This window comes from Elephas maximus, chromosome 10 (genome assembly GCF_024166365.1).
Source record: "Elephas maximus indicus isolate mEleMax1 chromosome 10, mEleMax1 primary haplotype, whole genome shotgun sequence".
NCBI classification, from domain to species: domain Eukaryota; kingdom Metazoa; phylum Chordata; class Mammalia; order Proboscidea; family Elephantidae; genus Elephas; species Elephas maximus.
In genome coordinates, this window is record NC_064828.1 from 100,367,415 (window position 1) to 100,390,225 (window position 22,811).

Below are 22,811 nucleotides of genomic sequence, written 5' to 3' on the forward strand. Positions count from 1 at the left end.
ACTCAGTTAGTAAGCAGGCATTTCAATACTGAAAACACATGCCATCAAAAAAAAAAAAAAAAGAGAGAGAGAGAAAATGTAGTAACAAGAAATGCTTCAAAGGTCAGCGGAGGAAGGGCGGGGGTCTGGGGAACATGGTTTGCGGGGACTTCTAAGTCAATTTGCAAAATAATTCTATTATGAAATCATTCTGCATCCCACTTTGAAATGTGGCGTCTGGGGTCTTAAATGCTAACAAGCAGCCATCTAAGATGCATCAATTGGTCTCAACCCACCTGGAGCAAAGGAAAATGAAGAACACCAAGGCCACACGACAACTAAGAGCCCAAGAGACAGAAAGGGCCACATGAACCAGAGACCTACATCATCCTGAGACCAGAAGAACTAGCTGGTGCCCGGCCACAATCGATGACTGCCCTGACAGGGAGCACAGCAGAGGACCCCTGAGGGAGCAGGAGATCAGTGGGATACAGACCCCAAATTCTCATAAAAAGACCAAACTTAATGGTCTGACTGAGACTAGAGGAATCCCGGTGGCCATGGTCCCCAGACCTCCTGTTGGCACAGGACAGGAACCATCCCCGAAGACAACTCATCAGACATGTAAGGGACTGGTCAGCAGGTGGGAGAGTGACGCTGATGAAGAGTGAGCTAATTATATCAGGTGGACACTTGAGATTGTGTTGGCAACTCTTGTCTGGAGAGGGGATGGGAGGATAGAGAGAGAGGGAAGCCGGCAAAATTGTCAAGAAAGGAGAGACTGAAAGGGCTGACTCAAGAGGGGGAGAGCAAGTGGGAGTAGGGAGTGAGATGTATGTAAACTTATATGTGACAGACTGATTGGATTTGTAAACGTTCACTTGAAGCTTAATAAAAGTTATTAAAAAAAAAAAGAAAGTTAAAATGAATTATTCTTAGGCATTTGGTAGTTTTCTTTACAATTTCTCAACTTGCTAACAATGTGGATAAAACATGCTTTTTTAACATTTGAGTCAAAGATATGAACGTCATGGTGGCAGTGCAGAAATTAGCATCTATTGTGACTCAATAAATAATTGGTCAATTAACAAATGATAGACCAACCACCAATGGATCCGGCACATGTGGACTTTATTTGATTTGATTTTCTGACTTGATGAAGAAGTTGATATTTTTAGAATGCCATTGCACTCCACTGGTCACATGTAGCTATTTAAATTTCAAGTGACTTTAATTAAAACTAAATAAAATGAAAATGTCAGTTCCTCAGCACACTAGTCACATTTCAAATGCTCAGTAGCCACCTGTGTGTATTGGACAGCACAGACATAAAACATTTTCCACATTGTAGAAAGCTCTATTGGACAGCACTGCCTTTGAACAATACAGCCATGGCTGATATTTCCAGTTCACACACCATACTGCGTGTGTTTTGGACCTTTCTATCTGATAGTGCAGTGGTTAAGTGATTGGCTGCTAACTGAAGGTTCAGCAGTTTGAGCCCACCTGCTGTTTCTCAGGAGGAAGATGTGGCAGTCGGCTTCCATGAAGATTACAGCTTTAGAAACTCTATAGGGCAGTTCTACTCTGTCCTACAGGGTTGCTATACGTCAGAATCGACTTGATGGCAACAGGTTTGGGTTTGGTTTTTGGTACCTGTTCTATGCTTACTCCTCTAACACATTGGAGAAATGCATTGAGATACAGACTTCATGTAATCATTGACTCTATACCTATGTTGCCTGCAAACATACTTGAACATCAGGCCACCTTTAGCTCAGGTTGCCCATCCCCTCATCCTGCCTATCCTGGCTTGCTTTGGTTTCCCACAAGCCCAGTATTCCTCAAGCCTGGGTCTGAGCAGTGACTGAGGATTTCCACAACAGAAAAATAAAAGTGCTCTGATTATGAAAAGATTCAGACAAAAGTATCCTTTTTATACTTAATGGTGGGAGATGAGTATGAAAAGATCAGAATGGAGACTAAGTGCCTTACTCTAGCTTTTCTAGCTCCTGATTTTATTATTTTATAAAATATTTTTACTTTATATATGTTGTTGTTATAGTTGTTAGATGCCGTCGAGGTCGTTCTGACTTATAGTGACTCAATATACAAAAAAAAAGAAACACTGCCCTGTCCCGCACCATCCTCATAATCATTGTTCTGTCCGAGCCCATTGTTGCAGCCATTGTGTCAGTCCACCTCGTTGAGTGTCTTTCTCTTCGTTGCTGACCCCTTACTTTGTTAACCATGATGTACTTCTCCAGGGACTTGTCACTCCTGATAACAAGTCCGAAGTATGTGAGACTGAGTCTTGTCATTCTACTTCCAAGCAACACTCTGTATTTCTTCCAAGACATGCTTGTTAGTTCTTCCGGCAATCCATGGTATGTTCAACATTCTCCGCCAACACCATAATTTAGAAGCGTCAATTCTTAATTCTGTCTTGCATATTCAACATTCAGTTTTCACATGCATATGAGTCGACTGAAAACGCCATGACTTGGGTCAGGTGTACTTTAGTCCTGACTACTTTTGAACACTTTAAAGAGATCTTTTGCAGCAGATTTGCCCAATGCAATACCTTGTTTGATTTCCTGTCTGCTGCTTCCATGAGCATAGATTGTGGATTCAAGTAAAATTAAATCCTAGATAATGCCAATCTTTTCTTCATTTATCATGGTGTTGCTTATTGGTCCTGTTGTGAGGAGTTTTGTTTTCTTTATGTTGAGGTGTAATCTGTACTGAAGGCTGTGGTCTTTGATCTTCATCAGTAAGTGCTTCAAGTCTTCTTTCAGCAAGCAAGGTTGTGCCATCTGCATAAAGCAGGTTGTTAACGAGTCTTCGACCAATCCTGATGTCCCATTCTTCTTCATATAATCCAACTTCTCTGATTATTTGCTCAGCATGCAGATTGAATAAATGTGATTAAAAAAAGAAAATGCAACCCTCATGCACACCTTTCTTGATTTTAAACCATGTAGTATTCCCTTGCCCTGTTCGAACGACTGCCTCTTGATCTATATACAGGCTCCTATGAGCACAATTAAGTGTTCTGGAATTCCTATTCTTCTCACTGTTGTCCATAATGTTATGATCCACAGAGTCGAATGCCTTTGCACAGTCAACAAAATACAGATAAACATCTTTCTGGCATTCTCTGCTTTCAGCCAAGATCCATCTGACATCAACAATGATGTTCCTCATTCTATGTCCTCTTCTAAAACCGGCTTGAATTTCTGGCAGTTCCCTGTTGATACACTGCTCCCACCGCTTTTGAATGATCTTCAGCACAATTTTACATGTGTGTGATATTAATGGTATTGTTCTGTAATTTCTGCATTTGGTTGGATCACCTTTCTTTGGAATGGGCACAAATATGGATCTCTTCCAGTTGGATGGACAGGTAGCTGTCGTCCAAATGTCTTGGCAGAGGTGAGTGAATTCCCCCAGCACTGCATCCATTTATTGAAACATCTCAGTTGGTATCCTGTCAGTGGCTGGAGCCTTGATTTTCACCAACACCTTTAGTGCAGCTTAGACATCTTCCTTCAGTACCACGGATTCTTGATCATATGCTAACTCCTGAAATAGTAGAACATCGACCAATTCTTTTGGGGACAGTGACTGTGTATTGCTTCCAAATGCTTTTGATGCTTCCTGTGTCATTCAAAATTTGGCCTTAGAATGCTTCAAAATTGCAACTTGAGGCTTGAATTTATGCATATGTGTGTGTGTGTGCATGAATGTGTGTGTGTATCAATTATGACCTTCAGAAGAGTTACTCAACTATGCATTATCCCTTTCCTCAATTGTCTTCCTCTTTAAGGTTTCAGTATTTCTTTTTTTTCTCCCTTATCACTCTACCGTTGTTGTTGTTAGGTGCCATAGAGTTGATTCTGACTCATAGCAACCCCATGTGACATAGTAGAAATGCCCCACAGGGTTTTTTAGGCTACAGTCTTTAAGGGATCATATTGCCAGGTATTTTTCTTGCAGAGTTGCTGGGTGGGTTCAAAGCACCAACCTTCCGTTTAGCCCACTGAAGAGTTAACTGTTGCATATCATTTAATGCATATTTAGGGAATTTTAGGGTTATGACTGGAGCAAGCTATCTCTTTCTCCAGTAAGCAACCAAAATTTTATTTTCCTTACCTGCCTTCCGATTTATTTATAAAGTTTATTTTTAGTTTTCCAAAATTCAAATATATTTTATACCATGCATATTGAAAGTAAATACTTCAAAAGAAAATACAATTTTACTACGTTAGTGATGCAGACACACACAAAATTAAAAAATAAGCAATATGCTGACAGCCTTATAGTTAATCAGCTTGGAAAATGAAAAACAAAAATAAAAAACCCAACAAATGTACATAGCCTTTAAAATCTTATTAGTGTTTTTATATTCAGGAAGGAAATGGTGTTAAACCAGATGGCAATATCACTGTGTTCATAACTTTATAGAATGTTTCTAAAAATTGATTGCTCTAGAATTTCAACCTTTGTTTTTAAGTAAATATTCAAAATAATAATGACCATTATACAATTTTATAATCTTCTTACCAACAACATATAAGAATATTACATGTTACCAAAAAACATGTGAGAATAGCTACACTGGCATGTAAAGAAGAAAGGTGAGTTCTTTTTTACAGGCTTAAATATAGAGGACCTTTGTTATTTGGTAAGTTATCAAGTCTAGGTAACATAGGCAGCATTCTGTAAAGTTGGTTGTTCCCTAAATACAATTAGAAAGAAAACACATTTTTTTTTATTTGAATGACCACTAAGAGCAAAATTAAAGAGTTTGCTTGTGTTCTATCAGTTTCTCCAAACCTTCCATCCAGATGCTACAAACTGCCTTTCCCAATAATCCAGCTGTTTACAAATATGGTGTGCCTGGCATCACAGGACCAACATTTATAGTGCAGTGGATGAATCGTTACATTTTAATAAAGTATTTTGGTACTGGAGACATACTACTTCTGTGTAGTTCAGATTAACAATAAATGAGTGAGTTTGTGTCTATCTCAGGGCTGAGCATGCAGTTCAGTTATGGCTGGGAAATCTGCTACAACACAGACTTGGAATGCCTGGGGTAACTGTGACCTGTGCTAATGAATTGTGGAAAGATAATTTCCTCTGCCTTTTTTTCCCCTTTAAACAAATTGCAGCCTCATATTTCAACCAAATGACCTTTCTAAAACTCCACAGTGACTAATTATAAGTGAATGAGAAGCATTTACTATTAACAGAAATGAGATTAGGTTTTGCAGTAACCTTGGGAGGCGACATAGCCAATGATGTTTATAATCTGGGGTGATTAGAAGGGGGTCTCCTCCAAACACTGTGGTAGGCTGCTCCTGGCGCCTTGCTGCTGAGCTCAGTCTATTCAATGCCACAAAGTCAGCAGCTTGAAATTCCCTGTCTGGTTTTTATGTTGCTAATAATCTCCAATTTTTTTTTTTTTTAGAAGGGAGGAGGGAAGTGAGGAGGAACAGAGAGGTTGGGGGATAAAGAGGCAATATGAGAAAATAAAAATTAGAAAAGGTTAGGGAGAACAAATGAAGTACAGCTGTTTACTTGTTCCCAAAATATTTATTAAGAACTACTAGGTATGAGACGCTGAGCTAGGTTGTGCGTATTCAGAGTAGAGAATGAAATAGATATCCCTCGTACCTGGCTTTGAGGTGCTTCAGTCCAGTTGGAGAAAGAGACCATTAAAAAAAAAAAAAGCAAACAACATAAAAATGGTCTAAAGAAAACGAATAGGGTGCAGAGTTAGACAATGCTAAGGAAACCTACAAAAACAGCATAATGACTTTTACATTGAAGCTGAAGCTGAAAAATGAGAGATGGACTCAGGCATTTCAACATCTTAGAAGTGAAGAACAGGTGACAGTATATGTGAACTCTGAAACAGGCAGAAAATGAGCTTGTTAACGGTACAGAAACAACACTGATGGGACTGGCTAGGAATTAAAGCAGCAAGAGGAAAGAGCAAAGAGGGGGAATGAAAACATAAATGTCACATCTTATAGAGTTGGCATGGAAGATCAATAAGATTATTTCCAACTGATGGGATTCTATTAGGGTTTTGAGAGGGTGACAGGTCTGATTTAGATCTTACGGACAGTGGATGGATTGAACATGGACAATATTCAAGAGGTTGGGATGGGTAAGTTCGCTGTAGCAGCTCAGGCTAGAGATGCTGGTGGTGATAGAGGTACAGAATGAAAGAGACATGGTGAAGCCTGACATACATTTTAGAAGCAAAATGTATTAGATTTACTAATGGATTGGATATGGGGTTTGGAAAAATTGGAAATCACTCCCAAGTTTCTGACTTGAGTGACATGGTTGATGAATTTAAATACGTTAAGTAGGCTATTATAGGATCCGGACCAGGCTTTTGAGAAGAGGTCAATGCTAGACAAAGAAATTTGAAAGTAATAAGCATAGCGGTAGTATTTAAGCCATGAGTGTGGGTGAGCTTAAGGAAATAATATACAGAGAGAAGATCAGAGACCTTAGGAGCAGTCCCTAGGGAACCACACATTTTAAAGGTTGGAAAAGGCAGGAGGGATGAGAAAAAGAGACCAAGAAGGACCATCACGGCTCAAGTAAATCCTGAAGAATGGGTATCAGAAAAGCCAAGAACCCACCATTAGCTCCCCATTTCCTACCAAAAAAATTTTTCGAAGTTCTAAGCTTTTTTTAAAGGTTATCCATGAACTTTCAGTCTTATCACCCATTTCCACATTTTTTCTGTGCTCCAGGTAACCTTTTCCTTAAAGTAAGCATACATTCAGCCCCGACTCTATTTATGGTCCGCATTACATATTTTTCTTCTTTTCTTTTATTTTTTTAAACATCTCCCCTTTCAGAAATTAAGCTTTCTGAGCACTCAGATTTTTATTTATTAATTTAAATTTCTCACAGGACCATCAGCAGGCACATCTGGTATACTGTGATGGCTTTGGTCAATGGGTACCGCCTTCTAAGAGGTTTCTTGTGCTGTAAGCTCAACACAACTATTAGCAATTCCCAGACACCTTCAAGATGAGTTCTGTATATAAATTACATCTTGCCAAATAAAAGCAATAGCCTGAGATTTGAGAAGTATAAGTGAGGTTATGGTTGTTTCCCTACCTTTTTTTTCTGGTAAAGGAGAGTTGTGCCTTAAAAGCAGTTACGGTGGCTGGACTGCCATTCCAACATCTAGACAGTGGCTCTGTGAATGTTGCATGATGGTCGCTTCCTGACCTACAGAACATAACTATAGAACCACGAGGATAGGTCCTTAATGTGGTTTTTAGTGCTGTCCCCTGGACTCTTTCCCCTAACCCTAGAATAACTTTGTAAATATCTAATTCTATATAGTAAATTTATTTATGTTTGAAGTACTCAGATTTCTGTTTTATTCATTGAACTCTGCCTAAAGTACACATGGTAGGGATTTAATTATAGAAAGACCGAAGGTGTTAAAAAGATGAAGCCAATGATGATATTGCTGAGATGCAGTGGGTGTCACACTAAAGTCAGCTAAGAATGAATTCTTAGTGGACCTCCTCTGCCAAAGGAGAAAATGGGATAGAAATAATGGTGGTGAGTCAATATTGGGACTTGGCCCAGAGGCAAAGGAGCAAAGGCGAGTGGTACCATAATGAGAAGTTACCTGCGTCATCCAGGTAGGTCAACAAACATATCCAAATGGAGCTGAGGTCATAGGCAGAAAAGCAGAGAGGCTGATCACCCCAGGAAAAAGATGGCAAAGAAATTTACATGAAAAATGTATTACTTGATATATCTCTAATACTCAAATAAAAAGGAATGAAATGATAGGTTTATTTTCCTCACAAAACAAAAAGCCTGAATGCAGAAAGTTCTAAGTTTCATTTAGTGACTGCACATAAGGCCATAGGACTTTCCACATTTTGCCTAGCCCTTTCTTTCTTTTTTTTTTTCTAGTGATATCTCTCTTTGTGGTAGCAAGAGAGCTGTAGCAGTTTTAAGTATCTTGTCCTCAATCTACAATGCACAAAAGCAAGAAGAGGGGCTAAGGCTTTCTTTAAGCTGCTCTTTTTATACCAAGAAGAAAAATCCTTCCCAAAGCTTGCAGCCTACATGCCCATGCCAGCTGCAAGAATATTGAGAAACAAGTGATTGTCTTACATACAGTAGGAATTCAATATTTGTAAAAACTTCATGGTTTTACTTGAGTATAATTAGTAACATTTCCTGTATGTACTTATAGATAATAGTTGTATCAGCTGCCATCCAGTGAATATGGACTCATGGCAACTTTATGTACAACAGAGTAAAATGTTGCTTGGTCCTGTCATTCTCACAATCCCCAGCACATTCAAGTCCATTGTTATGGTTACTGTGCTAATCCAATTCACCCAGGAGCTCCATGCCCTTGTTGGTCCTCTACTTCACCAAACATGGTGTTTTCCTCAGCGATTGATCCCTCCTCAAGATGCGTCCAAAGTAGGCAAGTCAGCAAATGTTCTGTTGTGATCCATCAGCCTTTCATTGGCTAGTTTTCAGAAGTAGATCACAAAGCCTTTCTTTCTAATCTGTCTTAGTCTGGAAGCTCTGCTAAAACCTGTCCATTATAGGTGAACATGCTAGTTAGTATTTGAACTACTGGTGGCATAGCTTCCAATGTCACAGCAACACGCGAGCCTACAGTACAGCAAACTGACAGATGGGTGGTGAATAGATAATTAGTGCGGATAATCTATTTCTAACGGTATTTTTAAAGAATTTTGAAATATAACACAAAAAGCCATCATAAACCTGAAAATATATTTAGCATTTTTCCAATGGATTTCTTTTAAAACACTTTCAGTTCCAATTATGATTTTTGTTTAGGGGATAATTCTTTTTGATGTAGTTAGTCTGATGCATGTTAATTGTTCTTAAGCATGACATCTAGACAATATAATATCCATGTTCATCTTTGCAACAGTAAAGTACATGGAGACAAAGCATTTTACTGTAGTTAAGAAATGGGAAGGATAAGAAATATTCATCCAAAGCATTTTGGAAAGGTATAAATGTTGAAAACATAAGTTCAATTATGAGATAAATTCTGACTTAAAGTTATCTAATTTTAGCTCCACAACCAATTATTTCATTTCTGAAAAATAAATTAGAAGAGGCACAAACTTGATTAAGTAAAAATTGATTAATTAAGGCTATAAATTTTTTTTTTTTTAATCATATTATAGTTACAAAATGTAAGATAAGATCTGGCAGTCCTCATGCTACTTCTGGGGAAATTGATTCCACATAAGTTCCTGGTATTAGGATAAAACCTAATTCTTCCAAGGAACTTATCATGACAAGGTGCTTATTGGCCTTAAAATAAATAAGTACCTACGATCCCAACCCACTATGCATCTGTCAGTTTGTCGTACTGTGGTGGCTTGCATGTTGCTGTGATACTGGAAGCTTTGTCACTGGAATCTTTATCACCCTTGGTGGACAAGTTCTGTGGAGCTTCCAGACTAAGACAGACTAAGAATAAGGACCTGGCAGCCTACTTCTGAAATATTGGCCAGTGATAACCTTTGAACAGCAGTGGAACACTGTCTCATAAAGTGCAGGAAGATGAGCCCCCCAGGCTGGAAGGCACTCAAAATATGACTGCTTCCTCAAAGTAGAGTTCACCTTAATGACATGGCTGAAGTTAAGCTTTCAGAACCTTCATTTGCTGATGTGGCATGACTCAAAATGAGAAGAAACAGCTGCAAGCATCCATTAATAATCAAAACTTGAAATGTACGAAGTATGAATCTAGGAAATTGGAAGTCCTCAAAAATGAAATGAAATGCATAATCATCGATATCCTAGGCATTAGTGAGCGGAAATGAACTGTTAAGGGCCATTTTGAATCAGGCAATCATATGGTCTACTATGCCAGGAGTGACAAATTGAAGAGGAATAGTGTCACGTTTATTGTCAAAAAGGGCATTTCAATATCTACTCTGAAGTACTGTCAGTGAAAGGATAATATCCATACACCTACAAGGAAGACCAGTTAATATGACTATTATTCAGATTTACACACCAACCACTAATGCCAAAGATGAGAAAATTAAAGATTTTTACCAACTTCTGCAGTCTGAAATTGATCAAATATGCAATCAAGAGGCATTGATAATTACAGGTGATTGGAAAGGGAAAGTTGGAAATAAAGAAGGGTCAATAGATGAAAAATATGGCCTTGGTGAGAGAAACGTCTCCAGATTACAGATAGAATTTTGCAAGACCAATGACTTCTTTATTGCAAATATCTTTTTCAACAACATAAATGATGGCTATACAGGTGGTCCTCACCAGATGGAAAACACAGGAATCAAATCATCTATATCTATAGAAAGAGGTAATGAAAAACTCAGTATCATCAGTCAGAACAAGGCCAAGGGCCAACTTCACAACAGACTATCTATTGTTCATATGCAAGTTAAAGTCAAAAGTGAAGGAAATTAAAACAAGTTCATGAGAGCCAAAATATGGCCTGAATCTGGAGACAATCTCAAGAATAGATTTGGCACATTGAGCACAAAGACAAGACAAATTGTGGGAAGACATCAAGGACATCATACGTGGAGAAAGCAAAAGGGCACTAAAAAGACAGAGAAGAAAGAAAAGACCAAAATGGTTGCTACAAGAGACTCTGAAAGTTGCTCTTGAACATATAGTAGCTGAAGCGAAGGAAGAAATGATAAAGTGAAAGTGTGAAACAAGATTTCAAAGGCAGCTCAAGAAGACAAAGTAAAATATTATAATAAAATAGGCAAAGACCTGTTGTTAAAAAATCAAAGGGAAGAACACACTTGGCGTTTCTCAAGCTGAAAGAACTGAAGAAAAAAATCAAGTCTTGAGTTGAAATTTTGAAGGATTTTATGGACAAAGTATAGAATGACTCAGAAAACATCAAAAGCAGGTGGAAGGAGTATACAGAGTCACTGTAACAAAAATATTGGTTGGCATTCAACCATTTCAGGAGGTAGCAGATGATTAAGAACTGGTGGTACTGAAGGAAGAAGTCTAAGCTGCACTGAAGGCATTGGTGAAATAAAAAGCTCCAGGAATTCATGGAATACCAACTGAGGTGTTTCAACAAATGGCTGTATTACTGGAGGTGCTCACTCTTCCACGCCAAGAAATTTGGAAAACAGCTACCTGGCCAACAGAAAGTGATTCATATTTGGGCCTATTCCCAAGAAATGTGATCCAACCAAATGTGGAAATTATCAAACAATATCATTAATATCACACACAAGTAAGGTTTTGCTGAAGATCATTCAAAAGCAGTTTCAGCAGTACATGGACAGGGAACTGCCAAAAATTCAAGCCAGGTTCAGAAGAGGACATGGAAGAGTGATATCGTTGCTGATGTCATATGGATCTTGGCTGAAAGCAGAGAATACCAGAAAGATGTTTACCTGTGTTTTATTGACTATGCAAAGGCATTATACTGTGTGGATCATAACAAATTATGGATAACATTGGGAAGGATGGGAATGCCAGAATGCTTAATTGTGCTCATGAGGAACCTGTACATAGACAATGAGACAGTTTTTCCAAAACAGCAAGGGGATACCACATGGTTTAAAATCAAGAAAGGTGTGCATTAGGGTTGTGTTCTTTCACCATACCTATTCAATCCGTACTCTGAGCAAATAATCCAAAAACCCGGACTAAATGAAGAAGAATATGGCATCAGGATTGGCGGGAGTCTCATTAACAACTTGTGATATGCAGGTGACACAACCTTGCTTCTTAAAAGTGAATAGGACTTGAAGTTCTTACTAATGAAAATCAAAGACTACAGCCTACAGTATGGATTATACCTCAACATTAAAAAAAATAATAATAATAATCCCCACAACTGGACCAACGAGCAATGTCATGACAAATGGAGAAAAGATTGATGTTGTTAAGAGTTTCATTTTACTTGGATCCACTATCAATGTCCAAGGAAGCAGCAGTCAGTAAATCAAACAGTGTATTGCATTGGGCAAATCCGTTGCAAAAGACCTCTTTAAAAGTGTTAAAAAGTAACGATGTAGCCTTGAGGACTAAGGTGAGCCTGACCCAAGCCATGACATTTTCAATCGCCTCACAGGCATGTGAAAACTTAACAAAGAATAAGGAAGACCAAAAAAGAATTGATGCCTTTGAATTATGGTGTCGGCAAAGAATATTGAATATACCATGGGCTGCAAAAAGAGTGAACAATTCTATCTTGGAAGAAATACATTCAGAGTGCTTCTTGGAAGTGAGGATAGTGAGACTTCATCTCACATACTTTGGACATGTTGGCAGGAGGGACCAGTCCCTGTAGAAGGACATAGCGCTTGGTAAAGTGGGGGGTCAGAGAAAACCAAGAAGACCCTTGAAGAGATGGATTGACACAGTGGGTGCAAAAATGGGTTCAAACATAACAATCATTGTGAGGATGGTGCAGGACTGGGCAGTGTTTTGTTCTGTCATACATAGTGTTACTATGAGTCGGAACTGACTGGAAGCTGGAAGGCATCTAACAGCAATAAGATCCCAATGGAGTCCCTGGGTGCTGCACATGGTTAAGGCACTCACCTGCTAACTAGAAGGCTGGAGGTTGAAGTCCACCCTGAGGCTCTTTAGATGAAAGGCCTGGCGATCAACATTTGAAAAATCAGCCACTGAAAACTCAATGGAGCCCAGTTCTACTCTCACACACATGGAGCCGCCATGAGTTACAGCCTACTAGATGGCAACTTGTTTAAGATTCTCAATAAAGAAGCAAAACTTTTGTGAAGGATTCACTCACAGAAAAATACAAGGAAAACATGTGTGCATGGGAGACCTAGTGGTGCATCAGGAAATTCTAGAAAACCAAAAGCCAAATAATCTTTGCTGCAGAAGAAAGGTTAAGTAAAGCCCGTGTAAAGTAAAAAAGCAAAGCCAGGTTTAAATGAGCTACAATGAAGGGTCACCATGGGCCTGCCTTATACTATTTGTTTTTTTCCCTGAAAAGAGAGAAGACATTGGTCTTTTGTAGTTATTGAATTCATTCTCTTGTCTTTTTCTCCTAACCTTAAACTCTTGGTAGGTAAAATAATGAAAGTAAAGTGAAACGTGACCAAACTCTTTTGAAACTAATTTCAACTCTAGAGTTTTTAACCTTCTACAAAGACCCTCTTGTGGCGGTGATTCCTAATAGGTGACCGAACAAGCTTGAATGTTTAATTCACACCCGTGTCCCTGGCATTTCTGTGTAAGTTAGAAAGAATTGTAGCTCCCAGGCGATTCTGTTGCAAGTGACCTATGAAGGTCTTTTCCACCAGCGAAAGAAACAAACTCATTCTTTCCAGCTCAGATGTTGGATTCTGTGATGCACAGCAGTGGTTTCAAATTGAGTTCTTTAAATACCTAGTGGTCAGAATAGGACCAGCATGTGGATAAGGGGCGTTAGTCCCATTTAAAGGAGAGGGCTCTGAAAACAGAAATTTTCATCTGCTCAAACCATGATAGGTTCGGAAAAAAGAATAAAACAAGAATATGATTGAAATGAAACATTTTGTTTTGAAATCAACTTGATAAACATTGGCTTCTATCCATTTGTTTGATTGAATTTAACCTTTTTTCAAAATTTACTTGGGTCTCTGTGTACAAAGACTGGGCTATAAATAATAGGAAAGGCAGTTCAACCTTTGTAACTAAATTACTGAACAATAAAACCATAAAAAATCTTCCAGTGTCTAAGCATAGATTCTGTCAATATTCTCATCACAGCACATGGCACCAGCCTGTTTTCAAACTTCCAATGAGTAGTAACTCACCATTTGAAAGGTACTCCACTGAATTTCAGGGAACTCTTATTGTAAGAAATGTATTTTCAATATTCACTCAAAATATCTATGTATACTTTACTCCTACTGGCCTAACTCCAAACATCTTATCTCCAAATAAATAGAATCCCTCCTAAAGAGTACTGATTTTCAAATATGTCAATTAGCTATCATGGAGGTGTTCTTGAAAGTTCCCCATAAGGTGGCACCTACTTATGATAACTCCACGTACAACAGAAAAAACATTGCTCAGTCCTACATCACTGTTGGTATACCACAACCGTTGATATGTTAGGGTTGAGTTTTGCATCCACTGTTTATTTTGAGTGACTTCCAACCTAGGGGGCTCATCTTCAAGCACTATATGGGACAATACTTTGTTGTGATCCATAGGGTTTTCATTGCTTGGTTTCCCAAAGTAGCTCACCTGGTCTTTCTTCCCATTCTGTTTTAGTCTGGAAGCCCCACTGAAACCTGTCCACTGTGGGTAACCCTGCTGGTATTTGAAATACCAGTGAGATAGCCTCCAGCATCATCGCAACATGCAAGCCACCACAATATAACAAACTGTGGTGGTCATTAGCTATCATGGATGATCTTTTTATAAACTAAATATTTCATATTTCTTCATCAGTTTTAATTTTCTAATCTTAACACCCACATTTGTCAACTTTCTTCTTTAAGTATGATATGACAGTAGGGTTGGAGATGAAGAGTGAGATCTTTTTTGTTGTGGATACTATACTCATATAAGTCCACTTGAGATTCATGTTGTCTTCAGTGGTGACCCAGTCAGTCATCCCACTGGCTCATATTAGTCTTATAGTCAACAAAAATGCCTATAACATTTTAACCCATGTTCTGTTAAGCCTTGCCTCTCCCTTATTCTTTTGAACCATATGCTTTCTGACCTGAGCGCAAGATATTGGATTTGTCTTTATTAAATGTCACCTTCTTAGACTCAATCCACTATTTCAACCTGTCAAGATGCTTTTGAATCCTGATCCTGTCATCTCCTGTATTAGTTATCTCCGTTAGCTTGTTTTCAGTCAGAGATTTGATAACATGTCTTCTTTGTCCTCATCTAAGTCAATGATAAAAATGCTAACAGAATGAAGCCAAGGGCAGAGCAATGGTGCTGGCAGTCCTTCATGTTATGAATGCTGTGTGTATTTGAATGTGTATTTTCATTCAACCAGTTGCAAATCTACTTAACTATATTAAAATTCAATACATGACTCCATCTCATTGGCAAAGATATTTTGGATCTTGTCCTTGCCTTCTTCCTTTGATGTCATCAGGTCCTTAATTCCCTACTTTGAAGGAACTCTGGCAGCAAAAATAGTTAAGCACTGGGGAGAAAAATGTGGAAATCTGCTTCCATAAAGACTTATAGTCCCGAAAACCATATGGGACACTCAACTACTCTGTCCTATAGGGTCTCTATGAGTCGGAATAAATTTGATAGCAATGTTTTTGTTTGTTGTTTGTTTGTTTTGTACATTTTCAGTATTTCTGTCCCTTACACATCCCAGGCTCCTTCACCACTCTGAGCCCTTGTGATTTCTATTTCCTTTACCTGCGTTACTTTTCTCCCAGATATTTGCATGACAGGCTCCTTTATTATTCAAGTCTTAGTCACAGCCTTGAAAACTCTATGGAGCAGTTCTACTCTGCACACAAGGGGTCACCATAAGTAGGAATCTACTCGACAGAAATTAATGACGGCAACAAAAACATAATTATTGCCTACTAGAGCAGGTCCTTCAGCCTTGACGCTATTGACATTTAAACCAGTAAACCGACTACTGTTAAGTTGATTCATTCTTTTAAGTCCACCCAGAAATGCCCGGGATAAAAAGACCTGGCAATCTATTAAAAAAAAAAAAATCAGCCATTAAAAACCCTGTGAAGCACAGCTCTACTCTGACACACATGGGGTTGCCATAAGACAAGTTTGACTGATGGCATCTGGTTTTTATTGACATTTAGGTTGGATAACTCTTGATCGTTGAGTACACGTCTTGCAGTTCCTTTTTTAAAAAATATGTTTCTAAATATGTTATTATTTTTCTGGTATTTTAATACACTTATTTTCTTTAAAATATATCCTTAAACAATCTTTTAAATGTTTTTATGCATAACTCTTCCTTAATGAACATCGTCAATTGTTGATCAAATAAAATCAGATGTGGGTTGTCTTTAAGGCCTATTTCATGACGTAAAATCTCCCTGTGTACATGTGGGTGGATTTAAGGCTGTTTGGAGGCGATGGCAGTTCACCTGGCTATTACATGAGATATAAATAAATGCTTTTGTTTTGTTTAAATAACTTTCTAATTTGCTTCACTAGTAAAATTCCTAAAATACCCCCCTCAAAAGAAACCCAAAAACCAGTTGCTGTCGAGTTGATTGTAACACATGTCAGCCTTATGTAAGTCAGAGTAGAACTGTGTATCATGGGATATTTGTGACTGTGACCTTTCAGAAGCAGATTGCCAGGAGTTTCTTCTGTAGTGCCACTGGATAGATTCGAACTGCCAACCTTTCAGCACTTACAGTTTTTGCCACCCAGAGGCCCTAAAATATTAATCTTATAAAATCCCACTCTCTAATTTTGTTCACCCAAAAACCCAGTTCCCAGTAACTCACTGGGAAATCATTCAAATGTCTGGCCAAGCTTCCTTACAAAACAAAATGGAAGAGAAGGGTGATGATAGTTTTTCCTGTATCTGATCTGGTGCTAGACAAGGAAGATAGGAAGAAGTACTATGACTTGGTCGTGTGTATGTGAGCATCTTGTTTGTGTTAGCATGAGTGTCAAAATATGTTGTTTTAGCTCCTTTTCTACCAGCTTGGTACCTTTGTTAATCACCGACTATACTTATTGCAAAATAAGTCTTAGGCTGTTGCCCTAATATAGGTTAACCAAGATATAACTCTGTCCTCTGGGAGTATGTGAAGTTTTCCGTAGCAATAATAAAGGCAATACTTAACTTCCATTCTCATCATTTGGTTATTACTAGATCAAAAGTAATGAGCTCAAGCATAGTGACAATTGTAAGGATGGTACAAGACCAGGCAGTGTTTCATTCCGCTATGCATTGGAACCAACTCCGCAGCACCTAACATATCAAGTAAATTGAGGGTAGGAGTCTTATCTTGTTCAACTTTGCTTCCTGTGTGGTAACCAGCTTGACTTGTATGTTAACGAGGGTTTAGTAAACAATGATAGGTAAATGCGTGTTCATACGTTTCTTTCCTTGTTTGAAACGATAGCCCATTAATGAGCTTAGTGCCAACAGGGGAAATATCAATATATCAAGATAATAGCAACTTTCTGCTTGGCTTTTACAAATGAGTAAAATAAGGTGAGAGGAAACTCTTAGCTAGCATATGGCAATCTGTCAAAACTGTTCGTGATTTCTCATTGGAGTTTAGGTTAAGATGCCAATGCAGATGGTTCTGATTCACAAATAATCTTCCATTGTCATTATAGTTGAGGTTGACCTATAGGCATTTAGTGGACATCTATCCAGCAGGTGCTGCTTGGAAACTCTATGGGGTATTCTACTCTGTCCTATAGGGTCACTATGAGCTGGAATCAACTTGACAGAAAATTTTTTTTTTTTTTTAATGCAAAATCAACTACCAGCCCAAATTCACTGTCATCCACAGGACTGTATAGTTAAGCAAAACACTTTTTCTTTAATCTTAGCATTCCGACTATTTTATTTATCTAGAACTTAGGCTCTGTGCTCCTGCAGTACACTGTTGGTAAGCAGAGCTTTATCACAGTTATTTTTAGGCTGGGGCAGTTTGCTTCAGTCTCACACCATAACATTTTGCTACAAAATCTATATAACTACATAAACATGTGCACACACTTACAAATATACACAACTAATATCAGCTAACACATATAACAGGTGTTTCAGAGCTTCCGCTCATATCTGATCTCTACTAAAACCTCATCCATTTCAACGAAATTAGGAAAACAGGGTCATTTGATTAAATAAAAGCAGGAAATTCTGCGTATCTGGTTTTAGCCTAATGCATACACAGTATGCGTGTTACCACACAGAGATCTTAGAAGTTCTGTAATAAAGGGATCAGTCAATTCTGATTCAACTCAACATTTCACCAAATTATTTGACATGGAAACTTTATGGAAGCAACACATATTAATTGTTGTGTTTCACAGGTAACAACTTGAGAAACATTGGTGTTGAGGTGTAGTGATGCAAGAAGTAGGTTATGTGATGTTCTACGTAGTATTAAAACATTTGTTGTAAGTTGAAAACTCTAGCATTATACAGACTCCAATATGGTGTTCCCTAGACTATGTTCTTACTATTAATAGTTAATTTTTCTGTATTTCTTTAAAAAATATATATGTATTTAAATGCTATAAAATCATAGCAAGGCATGTTATGATTGACAAGGAATGATATGTGTGTGTGTGTGTAAAAGTGTATAGATAGATAAATAAAAATATCTTCCTTTAGGATCCCAAGAATTATAAGATTGAGAATTGTGAATTTCACGCCAAGCTTTGTATATACAGCCTTATTCTCAGAGTGGAATTTAAATTAATATCCATCATTCATAGAAATTATTTTAATTTTCTTAAAATTTCTAACAATTTTGACTTGTCTACCAGTCTTAATCTAGTATTTTTTCTTAATATGCCATGAGGAAAACCCACATTACATATATCAGCCTCACTTGTGAATCTGCCCCTTAAGAATCCTGCAATTAGTGTGGCTATGTATTCATCATTTCATATTCCACCATGTGGAGTTATGCATCAGGTGTTGGCTATAAAAACAACTTCATGAATGATGTGGAAAAGCCACTGAACTTGGAGTGAGAAGTTTTGAGTTCCAGCCCCAAGTCCAAAACTCATGAGCAGTGTACTCTGGTTCAGATTATTCAGTCTCCAGGTGATGTATTGTAGCAATTTAAATGACAGAAGGAATGTGACTGCAGGAGACATCTTTTCGGCTTGGTAGCTTTCTCAGTCATGCATGCTAAAGGAAGAGGACAGAGGTTTCAAGAAGAGAAAGTGTCGACAGAAAGTATATCTGTTAAGGAATGAGTTGTAGGTGTTTTCTAAGTGGTTTTCCCACTCTAATCTGCTTAGGTTAGTATTCAAATTTATGTTTGACCAAAGTGCATCCCCAGTCATGAAATAGACTTAATCACATGGAAAGGAATGGACCTTGTTTTCAGGAGTGGATATGATGGCCAATTCAGTATCTTACTAGTGCTACTCAAGACCCAGTTTTCTCCGTGAAGTAACCATGTGCCTACCATTTCTTAGAATCATTTTGTTTTACTTCTTGAGCTAAGATCTTTGACTCAAATTATATTACCTCATTCCTAATTTCAAACAAATTAATAATTTAAGAATTCAGCCAGATTCTAGCAAAGTATATACAGCTATCACAAAGAATAACCAAGTCAAAGGAGAAGGGAGTCCTCATCAAATCAATAAGGTCATGTTATGAGCAAAAAGAAGAACAAATTATGAAAAAAACTCCCCACAAATGAGGGAGAGTGAGGGCAGGTTATTTTAAAGCTATTTTTAGGATCAAAGTGTCCTTAATTTCTTTGTACGTGAGATCCAGGGTATGGATTCCTCATAGCTTTAAAATAGTAACAATAATATGAATTCTAAAAGAAAGCTATTTGCACCAGTAGGGAAAAACTGAAAATATTTTACCTATAAAAAGTGCCAAAGTAGGAAATAAAAAGATTCAAATTGAATTTAGGTAGACATTGGGATGTCAATCCAATAAACTGAAAAGTCCTCAGCCAGACAAACTTTTGAAGGTGAAGTAGACATTATTTCATTTGATACTTCCATTGTGTGTGGGTAGAAGGAGTCAAGAAGGAGTGGGTATTGAGAGTGGTTATAAGCAGATTCCCACAGTGGACAAGGAGACAACTGACAACCTGAGGCACTCAGGAAGGGTATGGTGCTTTTTACTAAAAAAGAAACACAATTACCAGTTAAGTTGACTCTGATTTATGGAGACCCCATGTATGCCAGAGCAAAACTGTGTTCCACAAGATTTTCAATGACTGAATTTTTTTTGTCTAAAGTAGACAGACAGAATTTTATTCCGAGGCACCTCTGGGTGGTCTCAAACCTCCAGCCTTCAGGTTAACAAATGAGTGTGTTAACCATTTGCCCCACCCAGAGATTCCTGCTACTTACTATGTGACTTTGCCCAGAGTTGTCCCTTATCATCAGCGATAGCCCCAGAATTCTCATACTTTGCATTAGACTGTGTTACACACTAAAGCTAACATGTTTTAGTATTGAAATTTCAAAAAAGAAAGGTATAAACCACAGATATTATAAAAAGACCTAAAGAGCTAACATCACACATTCACACAAACACAACTGATGTTTGATAATTGAATCTGCTTATAGAGAAGCTGAAATAGAAACTTACATTCGCACTAATTCAAGCCCGAATTTACTTTCATGAAAGGATTTTTTTTTCCTACAAGTAAACTGTGTAGTAGATTGAATACAGTATATGGTTTTCATTGAAATGTATCCACAGGTTTGAATTATACAAAGCACAGTTGAGTAAGTCATTTAGACATCTACATTCAGATTTGAGTAAGTTTACTCAAAGTTTATGCAACCAATTTTTGATCTCTTTTCTTCAGAGATGAAGGTGGTTTGAGAGATACAGGATCATCAGCCCATACAAGATGCTTGTAGGGCATATTTGGATCTTGTAGGGACAGTTTTACTTCAAATCAAAGAGAACTACATCACCCATCAGTCCACTGTCTCATAAATTTGGTCTAATATTTCAGTTACTTTTATCTCAATATTCCAGACCTATGTACGCTGAGGCATCAAAAAAAAAAAAATCTCCTTTTGGCTCAAGGTGCTCATCAGCCATCTGGAACTGCTTCCCAAGCTTCATCCATTATGCAAATGAGATTTAGTATTCGTCATGTTTTATCTACTGATACTAATATATTAATGTTAGATGTTACGGCGTGAGCCCCAAAGAAGACATTGCCTTTTCATCAGTCATTGGCTTGAGCTCACACCTCATTACTTTTAATGGCTCTGTGGCACTTAAGGTCACTGGGCTCCTAAATGATGCTGCCTGGGGTGTTACCAATAAAAATGATATTCTCTATTTAAGTGAAGCATTCTCCTCATTTTATTCCTTTCTTCTTCTTTTATTTTATTTAAATTTTGTTGTCACTGTGGAATTCCCTTCACTTGGCAATAGATAATGACTGTTTAACAGAACAAGAAGTACCATTGTCTTTTCAGATATTTAGATATTCAGATATTTCTATTTCTGGAAGGGGTTTAAAGAAGAAAAAGCCCATTGGCTATTTATATATATATATATAAAGGAATCTGAATATGTACAGTAAAACCTATGAAAGCTGGAACCTGTGTAAGGCAGAAACCTGTCAGAGAAGGAAAACTAAAATATATTCCATTAAAACAAGCGAAAGAAAAATGGTAAGACAGCACCATGTCAAAATGGAATATTTGCAAAACCCAAATAAACAAGACCATCCGGTCGTGTTCCAGCTCTCACAGGTTTCACTGTATTAGAATCTGTAAGTGAATATGAAAGGATTTTAGAGTTTTTTCAATAGCACTCTTTAAAGCTTCCTTTTTTACCATAGTGTAGTGATGAAAGCACGCTGAAAACCAATGGCTCAGTTTGACCCATGGCTCTTCCACTTTCTAGTTGTTTGAATTTAAGCAAGTTACTTGACCTCTCTGTACCTCAGTTTTTTCATCTTTAAAATGGGAATAATAAAAGGAGCTATTTATCTCATAGACCTATGGTGAGAAGAAACTGAATTAATATTGTTTAAATGCTCTGGCATGTAGTATGTACTAAGTCAGTGGTCATTAAATAAATGAAGTCACATTGATGAAATCAACAACAATGTAGAAATTTAGTTATAATTTTAAAAAGGCAGTGAAGCGTGAATAAAAATCCAGGCTATTACCTAAATTATTTTAATTATTTAAAAGTAAATGAGAAAGGCAGCTCTACTCAATGCTAATAAGCATAAATGAAATGCTTAATTTTCAAAGAAAAATGTCTTAAAATTTGTACAAGAATCATTTAAGAAGGCTTATTAGACTGATAATTGTGAAATAGCTACCTCGTGCCTAAAGAAGCACCAGCCCCTGATGTTACAGGCAATTCCTTCTAAAACATTAAGGAACAAAAAATTCTGGTGCTCTGCAAATGCTTCCAAACAAAGTCTTAGTGTATGTGTCTGTGTGAGTTTATGTGTACCGACTTTGCATGAATAGCGATGTAATAATCCTACAATATGTGAGCAATTCAGCAAAATATCATGACAAATTTGAATATAGTCCAGGAATATACTAAAGCTTTAATGTGAAAAATATGAAAAAATGTAATTCATCATATCTTAAAGGAGAAATAAGCAACATTGAGTCTTACTATCAAAGATGGCAGACTGAGCTCATGAATTCACCTTCAGCCTTTCACCAAATTCCATTGGCATTGGAGAAAATGTACATTAATGACAGCTCTGGAAAGCAGGAATAGATACCCAAAACAGCAACAATTCCGAGGGATAAGAAAGTGCTTTCCAAAAAAAACCTCAGAGGTGGAAATAAAAAGAAGGTTAATATTAATATATCTGATTAAATATCAATTTAAATATTATTGAATACCCGAAAAAATATAAGCCATATTAAAAGACCAATAAATAACACAAAAATATTTGCAACATGTATAACAGAGAGTTAATTTCCTCTGTGTATAAAAAGATTTACTAATCAATAAGCAAAAGAAGAACTCTCTAACAGACACAGCTGGTCTCACCAAGCAGGGACTGTGTGCTCCAATGAAAACACACTCACATAATGAGCACCCAGCATTCACAAATAAACACAAAGAAATTTGCTCACAAACGCGTATGCACACA